Raw genomic sequence first — 18,340 nt, forward strand, 5'->3', positions numbered from 1 at the left:
CAAGGGGTACCGGAGCGCCAAGTCTATGACCAAAAGTCTCCTTAATTAACAGCATGGTCCCCAAGCCATAAGACTGCTGAACAATTAATCAAATGGCTACCCGGACTATTTGCATTGACCCTAGTCTTTGTTTTTAAACTGCTGCTACTCGTTGTTTATTATCTATGCATAGTCACTTCACCCCTACCTACATGTACAAATTACCTCAACTAACCTATACCCGCACACAGCAGCAGGGTAGGCCTAGGATAGCATCAATGAATAACCAGCATTCCAGATCTGTAATTAGGTTATAGTGCCGGGGGGGGCTTTGGTGTGTGGGTGGTGGGTAGGTAGGCATGTTCCATGTTTAGGGGCTGGTGGTGTGGGTCTTCCAGGCACTGACAGGCTGACAGTGTGTGGCTGTGACAGACAGACACATACACACTAAGGTAAAGATGGTGGCAAGCTGTAGCCTACAGCCTGCCACCATCTTTACCTTTAGTGTGTAGTAGCCACCTGTCTTGGTGGGGAGGAAACATGTCTCTACACCAGAACATGTCTCTACACCAGTCTAATTCCGTCTCTGCACCCTCAGCGAATGGTCCATGGAAAAACATTCTGCGGCCGGTAGCTTATTCACCTTTCACCCCTCATCTATTTTTAACTGTTATTAGATTTTGCAGCCATATTTTAATAGATCTAAGGTTAAATTAGCTTGGAGCTTGCTCAATAGATGAAAGACATAGTTTAATCTACAATTGTAGAGTGTAGAAAACCTCCACTCCGTGGCCTCCCTCCCTCAGTTTATAATTCCTCTTATTCCTCACAGAATAAAAACAGAAATGTTACATTACCGATTCACATTTAGGAACGCTCCACTTCCCCATTTAAGTCATTGTGCGTCACTTTATTAGACTGCAGCCTCTCTTTTTCAGGGGCTGGAAATCCTCTTAGCTGCCAGCCCCCTGTCCCGCTCAACTCAAAATGTGTGGATGGAGCTGGGCGGATGTACACTACGCTCCCCTCCCCAGGCTTTGTCTCTCGTGTGCTGGCCCTTGCTTCATATCCGTCGCCAAACCCACTGGCTCCAGGTCATCTATAAGTCATTGCTAGGTAAAGCCCCACCTTATCTCAGCTCACTGGACACCATAGCAGCACCCACCCGCAGCACTCGCTCCAGCAGGTATATTTCACTGGTCATCCCCAAAGCCAATTCCTCTTCGGCCGCCTTTCCTTCCAGTTCTCTGCTGCCAATGACTGGAACGAACTGCAAAAATTACTGAAGCTGGAGACTCATATCTCCCTCACTAACTTTAATCATCAGCTGTCAGAGCAGCTCACAGATCACTGCACATAGCCCATCTATAAACAGCCCATCCAACTACCTCATCACCATATTGTTATTTATTTTGCTCCTTTGCACCCCAGTACTGCTACTTGCACACTCATCACCTGCACATCTATCACCCGTGTTTAATTTGCCATACTGTAATAATTTCACCACTATGGCCTATTTACTGCCTTACCTCCCTTATCCTACCTCATTTGCACACACTGTATATAGACTTTCTCTATTGTGTTATTGACTGTATGTTTGTTTATTCCATGTGTAACTCTGTGTTGTTGTTTTTGTCACACTGCTTTGCTTTATCTTGGCCAGGTCGCAGTTGTAAATGAGAACTTGTTCTCAACTAGCCTACCTGGTTAAATAAAGGTGAGATAAAATAATTGTCAATAGCTAACCCCCTTTTCTTTCTTTGACTTCCCCCTTCCCTACCTACTCCCTCCCTTCCTGCTCCCCCTCAGCCAGCCAGCAGTTAGAGTTAATTCTGGGCTCAAGGAGAGGAGGAGGAGCAGCGCACAGGGGCTTGTCCACAACTGTTGTAGTTGGCAGGGTTTGTCTATGAGTGGAGGAGGGCCTGTCTCTCTCGCTCTCCTCTCTCTCTCTCTCTCTCTTTCACTTTACCTCTTCTCTCTATTGCATGCTCTTATGTGCTTTAGCGCTGGCTAGTGTTCTCTGTTTCTCTCGGCTAGGTCTCTGGAACAATGGCAGTCGCTACTGCAGACACGCACAATAGGTCAACATTGCTACTGCTGATGGCCCTGACGTCTCAGCACTGAGCCTCAGATAGCGAGAGATCTAGAAACGCCACACATCCCCTCTCCTCCTCCTGCTCCTCCTCTCTGGGTGAGAACAGAGGGAGAGAGGCTGTCACTGCAGCACGAGGCTGGCCCAGCTGACACGGTGACTGGAGCAGTGGCTGCCTGGCAGAGGCATTCTGTGCTGTGGATATTATCTCATTCCTGTACGTAGGGTTTATTCCATATTGATCCCAGGCATTCCCCAGTGGAGGAACAGGAGCTCTGGAACGTCTAGTGACCTATGAGGTGATGATGGGGAAGGTGGGCGACGAACTGGAAGAAAGGAGGGAGAGACTAACGTGTAGTTTTGGTTGCAATGTTTTGTGTGTGAGAGTATTTTATTGTGTATTTTCGGAAGAGGATGGCATGGTGTACATCGTGTGTACTTCTGTGTTAATGTGCATTTGTGTATGTGTTTATTAGATTGTTCTAGAACATTTTTGTATACAGCAAAAACCTTTCCCTGTACTCGTATACATGAGTGCTTTTATTTGCTTTGTTGTTTTTTCTCTGTGCGTCTAATTTTGTCCGCGGGCTGCAAATCCGCGGGTTGGCAGGTTTTTGCCTGGGTTTTGTGGCGGGTGGGGATCAGAATCTCTGTACATGATGAGGGGGAGCAGGATGGTAGGCAGAACAGCTGGGCTGCTGTGGAGAGGGGCGGGCATGAGGGGTCGCTCATTGGCATGGATCAGCTACTAGCCCCTAATACTCAATTTGGCGTAGTCATAACCAGACGCCCTCAGGGGGACTAATCCATCTTTGGGTCGGTGGAAAGGGGGCACTGCAGGCTTCATTTGATATTGCTGCTCTACTTAGTCAGCAGCGTGATATTATACTGTGTGTAAGTAGTGTCAACAAAGCTTCAAGCAACTGTTTATAGAGTAGAGTTGGCTTGGGCATGCTTAGCGTACACTACAGGCACATGGTACATTATAATAAGTACAGCTCTGATATCACTTTACTTAGAGAAAATATGGGCAAAACAGTGAATAAAAGGAGGGTCCTATACCAATTATCACCATAAAGCATTGACTAGAGTCAGAATAACCTGGAGTTTGGGGTGAAACAGTGTCCTGCTCTAGCATTCTGTTTGTTTTATATGGTCAAGCTTTATATCATATTTCCATATTTATATTTATCTTTGGTTAAACAAACGATCCAGTGATTTTTAAGTGTTGTGGGTGCCTCCATACTGCTTAACTGTAATAAGGCCTGGGGAAGTGGTACTCTGGTGTATTGACACAAGGCTTAGCAATGAGAGTAGTGTTGTGTGCGTGTTTGTTCATGTGCGCATATAGTTAGTATGTGCCTCAAACTCCTCCAGAATAAAGTGTTTTGAACACTGGATTTTCCTCCGTCCTCACTAGGTATTGAGTGTGCTGATTTTTACTAGTATTGCTTGCTGTTTTCTCGTACTGAGAGAGGTTCACATTAAAAACAGAGATTTTAATGGACAAGCTCTGGTCTCTTCAAAGTGACCAGGAAGAAACATGGAGTTCTTGTTAATGCGTCTGTGTGAGAGCCAGTCCACAGTATTTGATCTTGTTTCAGGAGTCCTCTAAGCATGCGGTATTCATGCCAATTGGCTGGCCAGTGTTGGTATATATGCCATGCATTTGGATGTGGTCAAAGAGCTAGACATCTCATCCTAACTGTGACTTTGATGACACGTCTGTGACTTTGTGTTGTCAGCAGAGTTTGATTCATGCCAACTAACTTTGTCATGTGCCTCAACAAACAGCCAACTAACCTTCACAGAGACCGAAGGGCTCAAAATAAAGTAAAAACCTAACACCATGATGAGAATGGTGAATTTACAAGACTCTCACGAAGCCTCTAAAATGTCCTGTATCTTAATGTCTCCTCTAGGACACAGTGAGTCCTCCACTAAAATGCAGACAGATGCTGTTTCTGTTGATAAGCCAGTCTGAAGTATGAGGTTATCTGTCTCCTTAATGACCGGCTGGGATTTTATAGCTCCTCAGCAGCCCCAGCGTAAGTTCTGTTCTGTTCCGCTACGCTCTGTCTGGTGACTTTGCTGACTACTGCAATGTCACAGCACTGAGTCAGTCAGAGATAGATTGGAACTCTCAGAGGAGATCAAACTCTTAGGAGTTTGAGGTAAAGTTGATCAAGATGGTGGCGCTTTAGACTTGGCTGGCTAGTTTGAGGATGCGTCCCAAATGGGACCCTATTCCCTATATAGTGCACTACTTTTGACCAGGGCCCATAGGGGTCTGGTCTTAATGTGTGCACTATAAAGGGAATAGGGTGCTGCATCCTAAGTGAGTCTACTCTGTGTCTGTCTGAGGTCTGAGAAACATGGATGTGGGGGTTGTCTGTCTGTTCTGCCGAGTTGGCCAAAATGATTGCGAAGGGGGGTTGAGTGATGTCTGATGGCTCTTTGATAAGCTTGTAATTCTTTGTTAATGTTGGCCTCTGTATTTTGTTTAACGATGGGAAAGATTTAGTGTACATGTTATCCAAACTTTGCAGTTCACCCTGTGATTTATAACAAACTGGCACAGCTCTTTTATTGGAGTAGTGATGCACAGAGTTTTTTTTAAATGCTTGCATAGCTTTTTCTCTGTAGCTGTACCCCACAGACTCAGTTCTATGCCCTTTCCACGAGTTTTTCCCATTGCCATGACCAATCAATTTCAACAAATGGTGGTTTGTTTCGGGAGAATGTGCAGATTCTTACCCTGCCATGTTCAAAGGGCCCTTGGATCAAATGTATTATTGTTTGACTGATTGATTGTTTAATCTGCTCTATTTTGAACCCCTATAAGCACCAGATTTTTTTTTGTAACGCACAGCTAAGATCACTCCCCCTCCCTTTCCACCCACCCGGCACTCGATTAATTAACATTTGCATATATTTGAGTTCTTTTGATGAGCTAATTATGGTGGAATGGGACTTATCATGCATGTGAATGTGGATTAATATTCAAGTTTCTGTGATCGTACCCTAACCTAGTCTTTGGGGAAAGGAGAGCTCCTAAACCGGGATGGGTAGGGTGGGGGCTGGGGGGATGGGGGCTCTTGGCAAGAGCATAGAAATGCCCCAAGGGTAGAATTCTTTTTGATTGCGTTCAGACGGGTAGACTATCCACCCCCACAACCTTCCCCTCCTCCATCTCTATATGGGTCTGTCTCCATCTTTCTTTCTTTCTCCTAATTCTCTCATGCCACCTTTCTATACACTGTCATCTAGGGCTGGACGATATGACCTAAAACTCATATCAATTTTTTTTTATAACTTATGGGAAATTCACGATATACATCAACATTTAAAAAAATATATATATTTAAATAAGCTTTGTCGAACAGTTAAAGGTCAAATACAGTGTATTTAAAACAGTCAGCAATAATCTAATGAATTCAGAGCTCGTGAAATTATATTATAATTTAATAAATATAAATTATTATATATATGCCTTCCACAACCATAAGACCCACTAATCAATTCATTATTTTATCAAAATTGTTATACCTGCATCTTTTTTGCAATAATCACTGATCTGGCTTTCAGGTCTGTTTTTATAAAAATGTCATTTTTGTTCAATTTTTTTTATAGAAACATGCATAATGCACATCCAATAATAATGTAGCAGGCATTATAGAAAATGTATTTAGAAAACACAGACTAAACAGCTAGTATAACAATCTTTATTTGACTTAAATGCTGCTAGCGATACGTGGTACCGTAATGCGAGCGCGACAAACTGCGCATTTTCCAGAATGAACGTTCGTCTGTACATCTGTTTTAGTAGTGTCTGCTCGAAATTTGAGGAGTTGAAACAAACCGGGTATTGTTCGAAAAGTTAGCAGTCAAATACTGTCTCCATGTGTTTCGGTGTCCATATGACCGATTCTGTTGGACCAAACCTCAAATGCAAATAGCGAGTTGAAACCGTTTGTCAGAGAGGAAGAAGTAATCGCTCATCTTTGTCGTTGTGAGAGGTAGGGGGAGGTGCTTGGGAGAAAGAGGCCAAGCGAGAGGTTTTACTCTCACCTAAATCTGTCCAAAATATGCCCGCTGCGCTTATTTTGAACCTTGTCGCCTACCTTCCCGGCTTTGGGACAACGACTCCCATTGTTAGGGTGGAGACATGAGCATCTCGTCATTATATAGATCTCTGGTGTAAATGAGAAGGTGCACAGCACAGAAGGAGTGAACGAGACGAAACCAAAAAGACAACATGAGAACAAGCGGACATAAACCCTCATGAAAACCAAAAAAATACCAAAAAAACTTGAATCTGCGATACAGGCATTTGGAATATTGCGCTAAAACATACATTCGAATGAATTCGATATATCGCCCAGCCCTACTGTCATCCTCTCTGTGTATAACTCTTTCGCTTCCTCTATGCCTATTTCTTTTTTTGTGTCGACTCCACATACCCACTCTCTCCAAAAAAAACCTTCGAGCCTCCATCTGTGAGGCCCTCCCTGACACTCATCCTGAAAGAATGTCCGGCCTCCTGCCCGCCCGCCCGCCTGCCTTACCCCCCTTACCAGCCTCCAGGTGCACAGTGACAGAGTGGTTTTAGACTGTCTAGCCCAGTGCTGCTGAGGCTGCTGGTGAAGGCAGGCCTCATAGGTCTGGCCCTCATTCCCATGCATTGTCAGCTGACGCCTCAGGGCATATGATTCACAGGATCACAGCATTGGAATCAGCCCATACATAGTCTTGTTCAACAGCCGTGTGTGTTGGGAAAAACTGGCATAGCCCAACCCTTGTAATTGTTGTCTGTATTTGCCAGATGCAGACACACCGTAGACTTTACCTTGTAGATTAGATTAAATAAATGTAGAGCCCACTGTAGATAGAGCACTGTTATTAGGTTATCTACTGCAAGATAGCATTCTGCTGCATAGATATATCAATACTATTCAATTATGTTATTAGCATCTTTGCATCATCTATTTTGATATTGATGTGTTGGATTATCTCGATTAGGTTTGAAGGGAGACAGCCAGAGTTGATCAAACTATTTTATTTTACCTTATCTTTCTCTCTGCCCCAAACAGAAGGCATTCCCCTAACATGGGTGTGACTGCTTAATAGTACTGTATGCCGCTGCAGTCTACAGTGATGTGTGGGAGGCAGCAGCAGCTGATGTCGAGTCTGAGACAAGTTGTGAGGAGCTCCTCTGAAGCACCTGTTTGGTGGTGTGAAAACTTCCATCCCACCTGGCAGCCCTGCCTGTCTGTGCTCTCTATAGAGGGAAACCCTGGGTGGATATGGAAGATGCTCTCAAGTGCTAATCTAATTCTGGGAAGGGTTGACATGATTTAACAGGATTAAGTATTGGCCCCTGAAGAGGTCTGGGAGTCCAGCGGGGCTGGGATGGGGAACTGCCTGTCAGAGGTGATGTGGGACAGACGGTGAGAGGAACACAGTCTGGAGAGGGGGAGTGGATAAAAATACTTGACAAGCATCTTTCATTGCAGAGTTTTTATTTTTTTGTCTTCCTTTGTTTCTCTCCTCGCTTTTCACACTGGTCTATCAGCTTTCACTCTGATGAATCAGCTTTTTGCTCTCAATCGGTAACATAAGTTTCCATATTTGGCAATGCTTTCTGGCCACAAATTCCTCTTTCCTGACGTGTGAACGCTGTGCATTTACATCGGGCCGTCACCTAAACATCTGATCCACTCCCAATGAGATCTCAAACCGCAACCACATCTTTAAACTTACCACCCCACATAACCATTAGTTCACTATCCACTTAGAATTTTGCCCTGCAGGTAAAGTGCAAACCCTGAGCTTTGAGTTAGTTAGGTACGGCTTTTACAGGGTTCGAGCTAATGTGAAACAATGCATTGTAGTGTCCTGCTTTACCATCTGCGATACTACATTTACATTTACGTCATTTAGCAGACGCTCTTATCCAGAGCGACTTACAGTAGTGAATGCATACATTTCATACAATTTCATACATTTTTTATTATTTTTTCTGTGCTGGCCCCCCGTGGGAATCGAACCCACAACCCTGGTGTTGCAAACACCATGCTCTACCAACTGAGCTACAGGGAAGGCTTCACGTATACAAACCTGCTGTATACAAACCTGCTGTGATTTACGCTCTGCAGTGTGTCTGTTGTTCCACCGACCAAAACATAGTGGGAAATGGGCGGGAGCTTTATTGCTATAAGGTTTTTATTTGGAAAAGGTTACTCAAACTAAACCTGGATAAAATGGTTAAAGATGTAGCACTTATCTGGTGATTTGGAAATGCCAGAAGACCAGCATAACGGATGGATCAGTTAAGTGAACCTAATATCACATAGTGTCTCGTGTTTGTAGCTTGATTTCAGTTATTTATCTGCCGGGTTGGCTAGAGGATGTCGTGTATGTTTATATGGCTAATATAGGGCACTGTAAATGTCAATGATGTGGACTGGCTGTGATAGGCTGTTTTTGGTGTGTCTTGTTTCATATGTTAAATGCCACATGCTCTGGCAAACACTCAACGAGGATGGCTGCAAAGATGGTGAAAATATTAGGGCTGTCCCTGAAAAGAAAATCTTGGTCGAGCGTGTATTTTTCTATGTTTGAATAAAGTCAACTATATGTAGGCTACTGAGCTTGTCTGATGCTTTAAGCACTGAGATTTAAAATTTAAGACACACAAGTTACTAAAGAGGGAGCCAGAGATCAATATAGCCAAACCAGAAGGAAAAAATCTGTTCCCGACTCTCCTTCCGCTGCTGCTGGCCTCTGCAGATTCTGCCGTTAGGCTATACAGTTGAAGTCGGAAGTTTACATACACCTTAGCTAAATACATTTAAACTCAGTTTTTTACAATTACTAACATTTAATCAGAGTAAAAATTCCCTGTTTTAGGTCAGTTAGGATCACCACTTTATTTTAAGAATGTGAAATGTCAGGTTAATAGTAGAGAATTTCATTCAGCTTTTATTTCTTTCATCACATTCCCAAAGGGTCAGAAGTTTACATACACTCAATTAGTATTTGGTAGCATTGCCTTTAAATTGTTTAACTTGGGTCAAATGTTTCGGGTAGCCTTCCACAAGCTTCCCACAATAAGTTGGGTGAATTTTGTCCCATTCCTCCTGACAGAGCTGGTGTAACTGAGTCGGGTATGTAGGCCTCCTTGCACGCACACGCTTTTTCAGTTCTGTCCACAAATTGTCTATAGGATTGAGGTCAGGGCTTTGTGATGGCCACTCCAATACCTTGACTTTGTTATCGTTAAGCCATTTTGCCACAACTTTGGAAGTATGCTTGGGGTCATTTTCCATTTGGAAGACCCATTTGTGACCAAGCTTTAACTTCCTGACTGATGTCTTGAGATGTTACTTCAATATATCCACATCATTTTCCTTTCCTCATGAAGCCATCTATATTGTGAAGTGCACCAGTCCCTCCTGCAGCAAAGCACCCCCCACAACATGATGCTGCCACCCCCGTGCTTCACAGTTGGGATGGTGTCCTTCGGCTTGCAAGCCTCCCCCTTTTTCCTCCAAACATAACGATGGTCATTATGGCCAAACAGTTCTATTTTTGTTTCATCAGACCAGAGGACATTTCTCCAAAAAGTACGATCTTTGTCCCCATGTGCAGTTGCAAACCGTAGTTTGGGTTTTTTATGGCAGTTTTGGAGCAGTGGCTTCTTCCTTGCTGAGCGGCCTTTCAGGTTGTCGATATAGGACTCGTTTTACTTTGGATATAGATACTTTTGTACCTGTTTCCTCCAGCATCTTCACAAGGTCCTTTGTGGAGTGGTGACATTGACATTTGTGGAGTGGTTGAAAAACAAGTTAATGACTCCAACCTAAATGTATGTAAACTTCCGACTTCAACTGTACCAGCGGTCGGCAACCTTTTCCATTTGGAGTGCAGTTATCGTACCATTTCTACTGATCTGCGTGCCAGTTATGAGTTTCATATGCACATTTTCGTGGAACAGTTTAATTTAATTTATAATATAAAAAACATTGCAGCCCACAGGTAGAAAATATCCTGATGAAAACAAATATCCTATAAATCACATTGGCTACTCAGGACCTGTCTGCAAGGAATAGCTGTAGGCGATTCTCCCAAGGTATAAAATGTAATCAGGTAGGTCTATTTTCTGACGTTTCCACCAGATCAGAGCATGCATTTTTTTCCCCCCTTTCATGCTGAGTGGTTATCAAAAGGGAGAGAGCTGGAAACATTTTTCAAATGGGCTACATTGACAAACTATTGTCATTCTCAATGGATGTAAAAACAGACTTTGTTTACTTGTTGTTTGAGTCGAAGAAAAAATTACTTTGTGAAGCTCTGCAGTGATGGGGAGTTATGACAATCAGAAATAGTATCAGATCCCAAACTGTGCACATTTATAGGCCTACATTTGCATGCAGGCCAGGTAGCTTATGCCTACTTCAGTGCAGAATCAGGTGCGTGTCCTTACTCAAGATTGACAGGAGCGCTTCAAACAAAAGACCAATTAATAAATTGACAACTTGTAAATTGAATGAAATAAATCAAAACTGTTTACTCACAAGTGTAGCCTAGGTTGTGCGCTCGGCAAAAAAACGTGTCCACTCCTACAATGACAACGGTAAGACTAACAATAAAATATTGAATGCATTAACAGAAATTACCGTAACCAAAGAAACATAGATGAGAAATGATGGTAATTAAAGGTAAATGTACTACTGGTGATACTGGTGTGCCATCCCCACGGCCTCTGCAATGGATTAGTCCACTATTTTTATATATTTGTCACTGCTCTACTAAAAGATCTGTCGACCAACAGCATATCTACCAAACAATCAACCAGCTGACTAAATGGGATCAGCCCTAGAAAATAGGTTTTGCTTTTTTGTGACACAAGTTAATGCAATGCTTGACCTTTGGGGAATTACAATGTTGTTTTGGTGTGTCTTGTCTTTTAGGTAAGATGTTAAACTAAATTATTTACCATGGGAATACTGTGAGACTAACATTTAGTCTTTTTGTGTGTTTCTCAGGTATATTGCGGAGCGGGGCTGAACGGCATCATTACTGACCTTTCTGCACATTGTTTAGCCAGCCTCACCGGTGGGTACCCCCTCCTACACACGTACACCAGTGGTGGTGGGTGCCATTTAGGATTAGGGAGGAGGATTTTTTTTAATGAGCATGGCCTTATTTCTATTACAGCATATTGGATGAATGTCATTCATATTCCGTTCACCCCGCTCAATGTAACATTGATAGGTTTAATTTTCCCTATACCCATCATGAGGTTGCAACAGCCTCCGAATTAAAGTTTACAACGTAGGTGCACAGACAGTGACAGATTCATTACATGCCTTACACAATCTTGCCTGCATCTAGCTGATCTAGGGTGTAATCATTAGTCCAACAGTTGAACGAGAGTTTCTATTAGACAAATTCAGGTATATTTATCCCAGTGGTGGTCAGTGAGGAAGATCATTTTTTTAATGAGCATGGCCTTATTTCTATTACAGCATATTGGATGAATGTTATTCATATTCCATTCACCCAGTTAAATGTAACAGCGATAGGTTTAGGCTATTACATTTTCCCTATACCCATCATGAGGTTGCTACAACCTAGCCTATGAATGAAAGTTTACAACGCAGGTGCGCACAGGTCGAGAGAAATTTGAGGTGACCGACACATGGACAATACCGCCTTGCACACTCTTGCCTGCATCTAGCTAATATAGGGTGTAATCATACTCCAACAGTTGCAAGCGAGTGTTTCTATAGGACAAATTCAGGTATGTTTATCCCCATTTGTTTCAGTTTAAGAATTTTTTTTTCAACAGAATCGGTGGGAATGAATACACCCCTGATCACACATAAACACAGTTTGCTTTCATAACAGCCACATTGTATTCCTTATCGCAACTATGCACTCTCCTCCTCTCATTTTTCCCCTTCGTCACGTGTGGACGTCAATGCACAACACATCAGCTGTATGTGACCAGGCAAAAAAACCTTTCCAAGCCAAACCATATCATAACTCTTACACACAGCCTACATCATTGTCATCATATTAGCGAAAGTAACATCATAGACAACATAGCTAATAGAACTAACACTTTTGTGAACCTGCTACAATAATGCAGTAATGTTAGTGTACAGTCATTAACCTCTCTTGGGCAGGTGGGATGCTAGCGTCCCACCCACGGTTCACACTATTCAACAGCCAGTGAAAAATCAGAGCGCCAAATTCAAAACCACAAAATGTCATAATTCAAAGTTCTCAAACATACGACTCTTTTACACCATTTTAAAGATACACGTCTCCTTAATGTAACCACGTTGTCCGATTTCAAAAAGGCTTTATGGCGAAAGCATAAAGTTAGATTATGTTAGGACAGTTCCAACACAAGAAAAACCACACAGCCATTTTCCTAGCAAGGACAGGCGTCACAAATATCAGAAATTCAGCTAAAATTATGCACTAACCTTTGACGATCTTCATCAGATGACACTCCTAGGACATCATGTTACACAATGCATGCATTTTTTGTTCGATCAAGTTGATATTTATATCCAAAAACATCCTTTTACATTGGCGCATGACGTTCAGAAAATATTTTGTCTCCAATACTGCCGGTGAATCAGCACAACAATTTACAAAAATACTCATCATAAACGTTGATAAAATATTAAACTGTTATTCAAAGAATTATAGATGAACATCTCCTTTATGCAACCGCTGTGACAGATTTCAAAAAAGCTTCACGGGAAAGCACACTTTGCAATTATCTGAGTACTGCGCTCAGAAAAATACACTAGGCAATATAGATACCCGCCATTTTGGAGTCATCTAAAATCATAAATTGCATTCGAAATATTCACTTACCTTTGATGATCTTCATCAGAAGGCACTTCCAGGAATCCCAGGTCCACAATACATTTTGTTTTGTTCGATAAAGTCCTTAATTTATGTCCAAATAACTCCTTGTTGTTTCCGCATTCAGTAAGCTACTCCAAGTGTAGGAAGCGCGGCCAAAATGTCACGACGAAAAGTCAAAAAAAGTTATATTTACGTTCGTTCAAACATGTCAAACGTTGTATAGCATCAATCTTTAGGGCCTTTTTAACTTAGAACTTCAATAATATTCCAACCGGACGATTCCAGTGTCTTGAAAAACGTTTTGGAACACAGCTAACTCTCACGTGAATGTGCGCCAATGAACTCCATGTGCTTTCCTGAGTCAACAACTTCCAACTTCCTCTGTTCGTTCTCTGTTCATCATAGATGCCTCAAACAACTTTTTAAAGGCTGTTGACATCTAGTGGAAGCCTTAGGAAGTGCAAAATGAACCCTAAGTCACTGTGTTCGATAGGCAATGACTTGAAAGGACTACAAGCACCAGACTTCCCACTTCCTGGTTAGATTTTTCTCAGGTTTTTGCCTGCCATATGAGTTCTGTTATACTCAGACACCATTCAAACAGTTTTAGAAACTTCAGAGTGTTTTCTATCCACATCTACTAATAATATGCATATTCTAGTTCCTGGGCCCGAGTAGAAGGCTGTTTAATTTGGGTACGTTTTTCATCCGGCCGTGAAAATAATGCCCTCTACCCTAGAGAAGTTAAGCCGTTTTGCACTTAAACCCCCGGGCCACGGTGGCAATAAATTAGTAAAACCAAAAGCTTACCTTAACACTGGAACTCTTCCATGTCGTGTTGGATAGTCATAGCCAGCTAGCTAACATAGCATCCCTCTGTCTGAGCAGGGTGTTTGAGTAGGCTAAACTAGATGGCTGCATTTGCTAGCTAAGTGAAACTGAAAGTGAAAAGAAATGTGACCATCTTGCTTCTCCTTCATTTTGGAAGAAATTAATTTGTTAACTGTTCAACTATTGTCTTTCTCTCTTGGAGTCAACTACTCACCACATGTTATGCACTGCAGTGCTAGCTAGCTGTATCTTGTGCTTTCAGTACTAGATTCATGCTCTGATCCTTTGATTGGGTGGACATGTCAGTTCATGCTGCAAGAGCTCATAATTACTGTAAGTCTATGGAAGGGGATGAGAACCATGAGCCTCCTAGGTTTTGTATTGAAGTCAATGTACCTATGGTGCTACCCTACAGAGTGATGTTGAGCCTACTGTAGACCTTCATTGCAAAATATTATGTTTTAATCAATTATTTGGTGACATGATTATATTTAGTATAGTTCTATCTAAAAAGGATAACTTTGTGTTTTACTATTTAAAAAAAAAGAGGATGGTCCTCCACTTCCTCCTATGAGGAGCCTCCACTGACATGCACACGTTCACCACCATGAGTCTATTTGACTGAATCTACTAAGTCTGTTTGAGTTATTCTTCTCTTCTCTTCTCTTATATATATATATATATATCTCTATATTATATCTATCTATCTATCTATCTCTATATTATATCTATCTATCTATCTCTATATTATATCTATCTATCTCTATATTATATCTATCTATCTCTATATTATATCTATCTATCTCTATATTATATCTATCTATCTATCTATCTATCTATCTATCTATCTATCTATCTATCTATCTATCTATCTATCTATCTATCTATCTATCTATCTATCTATCTATCTATCTATCTATCTATCTATCTATACAGTGGAGAGGAGACAGCAGAGATTGAGAGTCAGAAGGGTAGTGGGTCTGATTCGAATCCATGACTACTCTGGTAGGATATACAATACATGTCTGCTGGGGTCCACGGCACTAATCGCTGAGCCACACCGGCCATATCGATTTATATTCTTAGCTGAATTAAAACCCAAAACCTAAGCTCTCTCAAGTCAGTCAGACATCCATCACAAAATAAGAAGGGAACAGAGCACCGATCTGCGTAAAGATAGGAAAGGTGAAGGACGGATGGGAAAAGGGGAAGGAACTGTAGCTCAGTTAGTAGAGCATGGCTCTTGCAAAGCCAGGATAGTGGGTTTGATTCCCGGGATCACCCATATGTAACAAATGTATGCATGCAAATGGCATATATTTCTAATTTATAAAATGTCTGTTCCTTGGTGAAAGTGGCTTGGTGAAAATAAGCCCCTACCTACCGAAGTCTGGATATACAACTGCCCTGTTTATTTTGGATTCTCAGAAAGAGGGATACATGGGAGAGGAGGAGGCTGCAGCGCCATCAATGTATTGATCCAAGCCGGTGTGTGGCACAAATCACGTCCCTGAGAATACTTTATCTGTTTGGCCTAGACAGTGTGCGTCCCAAATGGCACCCTACTCCTTATAATAGTGCATCTTCAGACTCAGGCATGCAGCCTCGTGTTCTCTTTGATCCTTCCTTACATTAATCCCGTTCAAAGACTCCGTTACCTCAGCTCTAAACAGCTGCATTGGACAATAAACCAACAATTCATGTGTTCTCCATCGTCATTAAGCTTTTTGTGACTTGTTCTAACATATTATCGGCATAAATATGGCTTTGTATTGCAACACCCACAAGTCTTGTTGGGTCGTTCCACGAAATCAGTCCCTTTTGGGTAGTGTAATTTGGTGGTGGGGGGGAAGAATCTTCGCATAATTTTAACATTGTAATTTTCCATCTCAAGAGGTTAAATTTATAAAATGACTATAGTAAGTGCCTTTTAAGTGCCAAATAAAGTATCAGAGTTGACAGGCTGATTTAATTTTAAAGGCCCAATGCAGCCATTTTTAATTCAATATGATATGATTTCTGGGTAACAATTAAGTACTTGACTGTTATAGATTTAAATGAAAATGGACAAACCTATTTCTCAAACAAGACATTTGCTAGGACTGTCTAGGAGTGGTCTGAGTGGGGAGGGGGAAACTAAAAACTAGCTATTATTGGCAGAGAGGCTTGGAACAAAAAAATTGTATTGGTCTATTAACCAATTTACCGCATGGCGATGTCACCATGGAAAGCCAAAACCACCACCCATGCGAACCTGCTGATTAGAAGCTCCTGTGTATATTGTATTTTCAAGCAGTAACTATCGGAAAATAACACATACACTTTTACAATGTGTGTTTCATCAGCTGTTGCACAATATGATACAAAACACAGAAATACAATATGATACAAAATGCAGGAAAAAATGCATTTTGACTGCACTGGGCCTTTAAATCAGCCATAAATCACCTTGTGACAGGGGGAATGGAAGCTTGTTTTGTGTAACAGGGAGGGGCAATTGAAGGCAAGTTTTACAAAACATTTCAAATTAAAACATTTCTAGCGTGTCTATCTATGGGTAACAGGGTTGACATGTTATGCTTGACCCACTCAGTTGTCCCATCACAAAACACCAGAAAATTGCCAAAAAGAGTAGAACCAGCTCACTTGCTTTTACACTATGATTTCACTATTAGATGTTCAATGTTTCTTTTGGGAATTTTTCGAAAGGAATCATTTCACCATATTAAAACTAGAGTTAATTTTATGTAACAGGGTTGACCTTAAAATGTTTTTTTTTTACCTAATAAAATGAATAACTAATCACATGAAATAAATAATAATCTTCAGAAATTACTTTGTTAAAGCAACAAAAGGAACTTTATAACTTGGACAAATGTTGGGGTTAACTGAGTTAAAATCTTCCTAGACATCCGAGTGCAGAGGGACATGCCAGAATTTTTGCACATTATCAAGTCTGTATTCATGATTTATTGGATTTTCTATGTTGTACACTCAAAAATGTGGGGTTCAACAAGGGTTCTTCTAAGTTCCTCAAAGTTCTTCGAAGAACCCCATAGGAGGTAGGTTCCTGCAAGAACGCCCACCAACTAAGGAGGTTCCTTGATGAACCCTAACTGCCCAACTGAAACATTTCGATTTGAAAGGACAGCAGGTGCAGGCACTTAACTGAAAAATCTCCTCAGTTTAAGGTAAGGTTTGTCCCTTGTATGACCTATATTTATATTGTTTTATGATGACACCATGTATCTTTTTATATTTGTGACGATCTTTCTAAAACAGAAAATGGACACAATTCAATGGATATCAATCAACAAAGAGGTAAGAATATGTAGGCTATGAGAATATGTTGAAGGCTAGCTGTATTGCGTGCAGATGATTGAACTGCTCACTTTTGTGTCTGTATCTGCAGGTGTACGAGGAGGCATAAAAAGGTATGTAAGTAGGTATTGGTATGTAATGCAGATCACATTTACCATCCTCCTCCCTTACCTCTTCAGTGAATATCCCATAGGCCTCTACATTATGGACAAGGTATGTGTATGAACCATTATCAAAACAGTTTTTTTTAATTCACATTCACCACAAAAAGTTATGAATTCTGTCGTGCATCTTTTGTTAATCATCTATATAATGACTTTTTGGGGGGAATTCCCAGACTTTACCCTTCCTACACCTGAATATAACAGGAAACCTGTTCGATCACCATGCACTGCAAAATCATTCTGGCTATGGATACGGAGAACATCAACACTAACATCAACACGACAGAGGATATACCCATTGGACTTGGGGCTCTGCTTTGAGTTTACCTCATATTTAGATTTGTTTTATTCTGCTTTGCCACTAAAATCATAATAAACACTGAGAACTAAAATATTGTCATTGTTATATGTATTATTATTATTAATAATAATAATAGGGGATGGGGGGGTAGTTCAAAAATGAATCCCAAAAGGTTCTTCAAAAGGTTATTTGAGGATCCATTAAAAGGGGTTCTATGAAAACCCTTTGAAAGGGTTCTCGGAAGAACTTATAAGGGTTCCCCCACAGTTTCAATTTGAAGAACCCCTAAAGGATACTCAAGGAAACTTTTATTTTTAGAGCGTAGATATTAATGCTACTTCATTAAATATTACAGGCTTTTAAAATTCAATATTGGTGCACAATTTCTACTCAAAATATCAAAGGGACGCAAAAGGGACTCATTTCGTAAGAAAGCTATTTACATTACATTACATTTAAGTCATTTAGCAGACGCTCTTATCCAGAGCGACTTACAAATTGGTGCATTCACCTTATGATATCCAGTGGAACAACCACTTTACAATAGTGCATCTAAATCTTTTAGGGGGGGTTAGAAGGATTACTTTATCCTATCCTAGGTATTCCTTAAAGAGGTGGGGTTTCAGGTGTCTCCGGAAGGTGGTGATTGACTCCGCTGTCCTGGCGTCGTGAGGGAGCTTGTTCCACCATTGGGGTGCCAGAGCAGCGAACAGTTTTGACTGGGCTGAGCGGGAACTGTGCTTCCTCAGAGGTAGG

The 18,340-nt window shown here is 41.3% G+C and overlaps 1 protein-coding gene across 6 annotated transcripts in view; it reads left to right on the top strand.

Moving 5' to 3' along the window:
* Window positions 1-18,340, top strand: part of LOC106583269 (nck-associated protein 5-like) — a 130,060-nt gene that overhangs the window by 66,769 nt on the left and 44,951 nt on the right. For 4 of the 6 annotated variants that reach the window (XM_014167230.2, XM_014167225.2, XM_014167227.2 and 1 more), the window contains one exon: window positions 11,122-11,191. The exons of 1 other annotated variant lie outside the window; for it this stretch is intronic. The gene's annotated coding sequence lies outside the window, so the exon portion shown is untranslated. Of the gene's footprint in view, window positions 1-1,639; window positions 2,371-11,121; window positions 11,192-18,340 lie in introns of those variants that run through there. One more of the 6 variants, XM_014167229.2, reaches the window with a different exon arrangement.

Source organism: Salmo salar, chromosome ssa22, assembly GCF_905237065.1.
Source record: "Salmo salar chromosome ssa22, Ssal_v3.1, whole genome shotgun sequence".
NCBI lineage: Eukaryota > Metazoa > Chordata > Actinopteri > Salmoniformes > Salmonidae > Salmo > Salmo salar.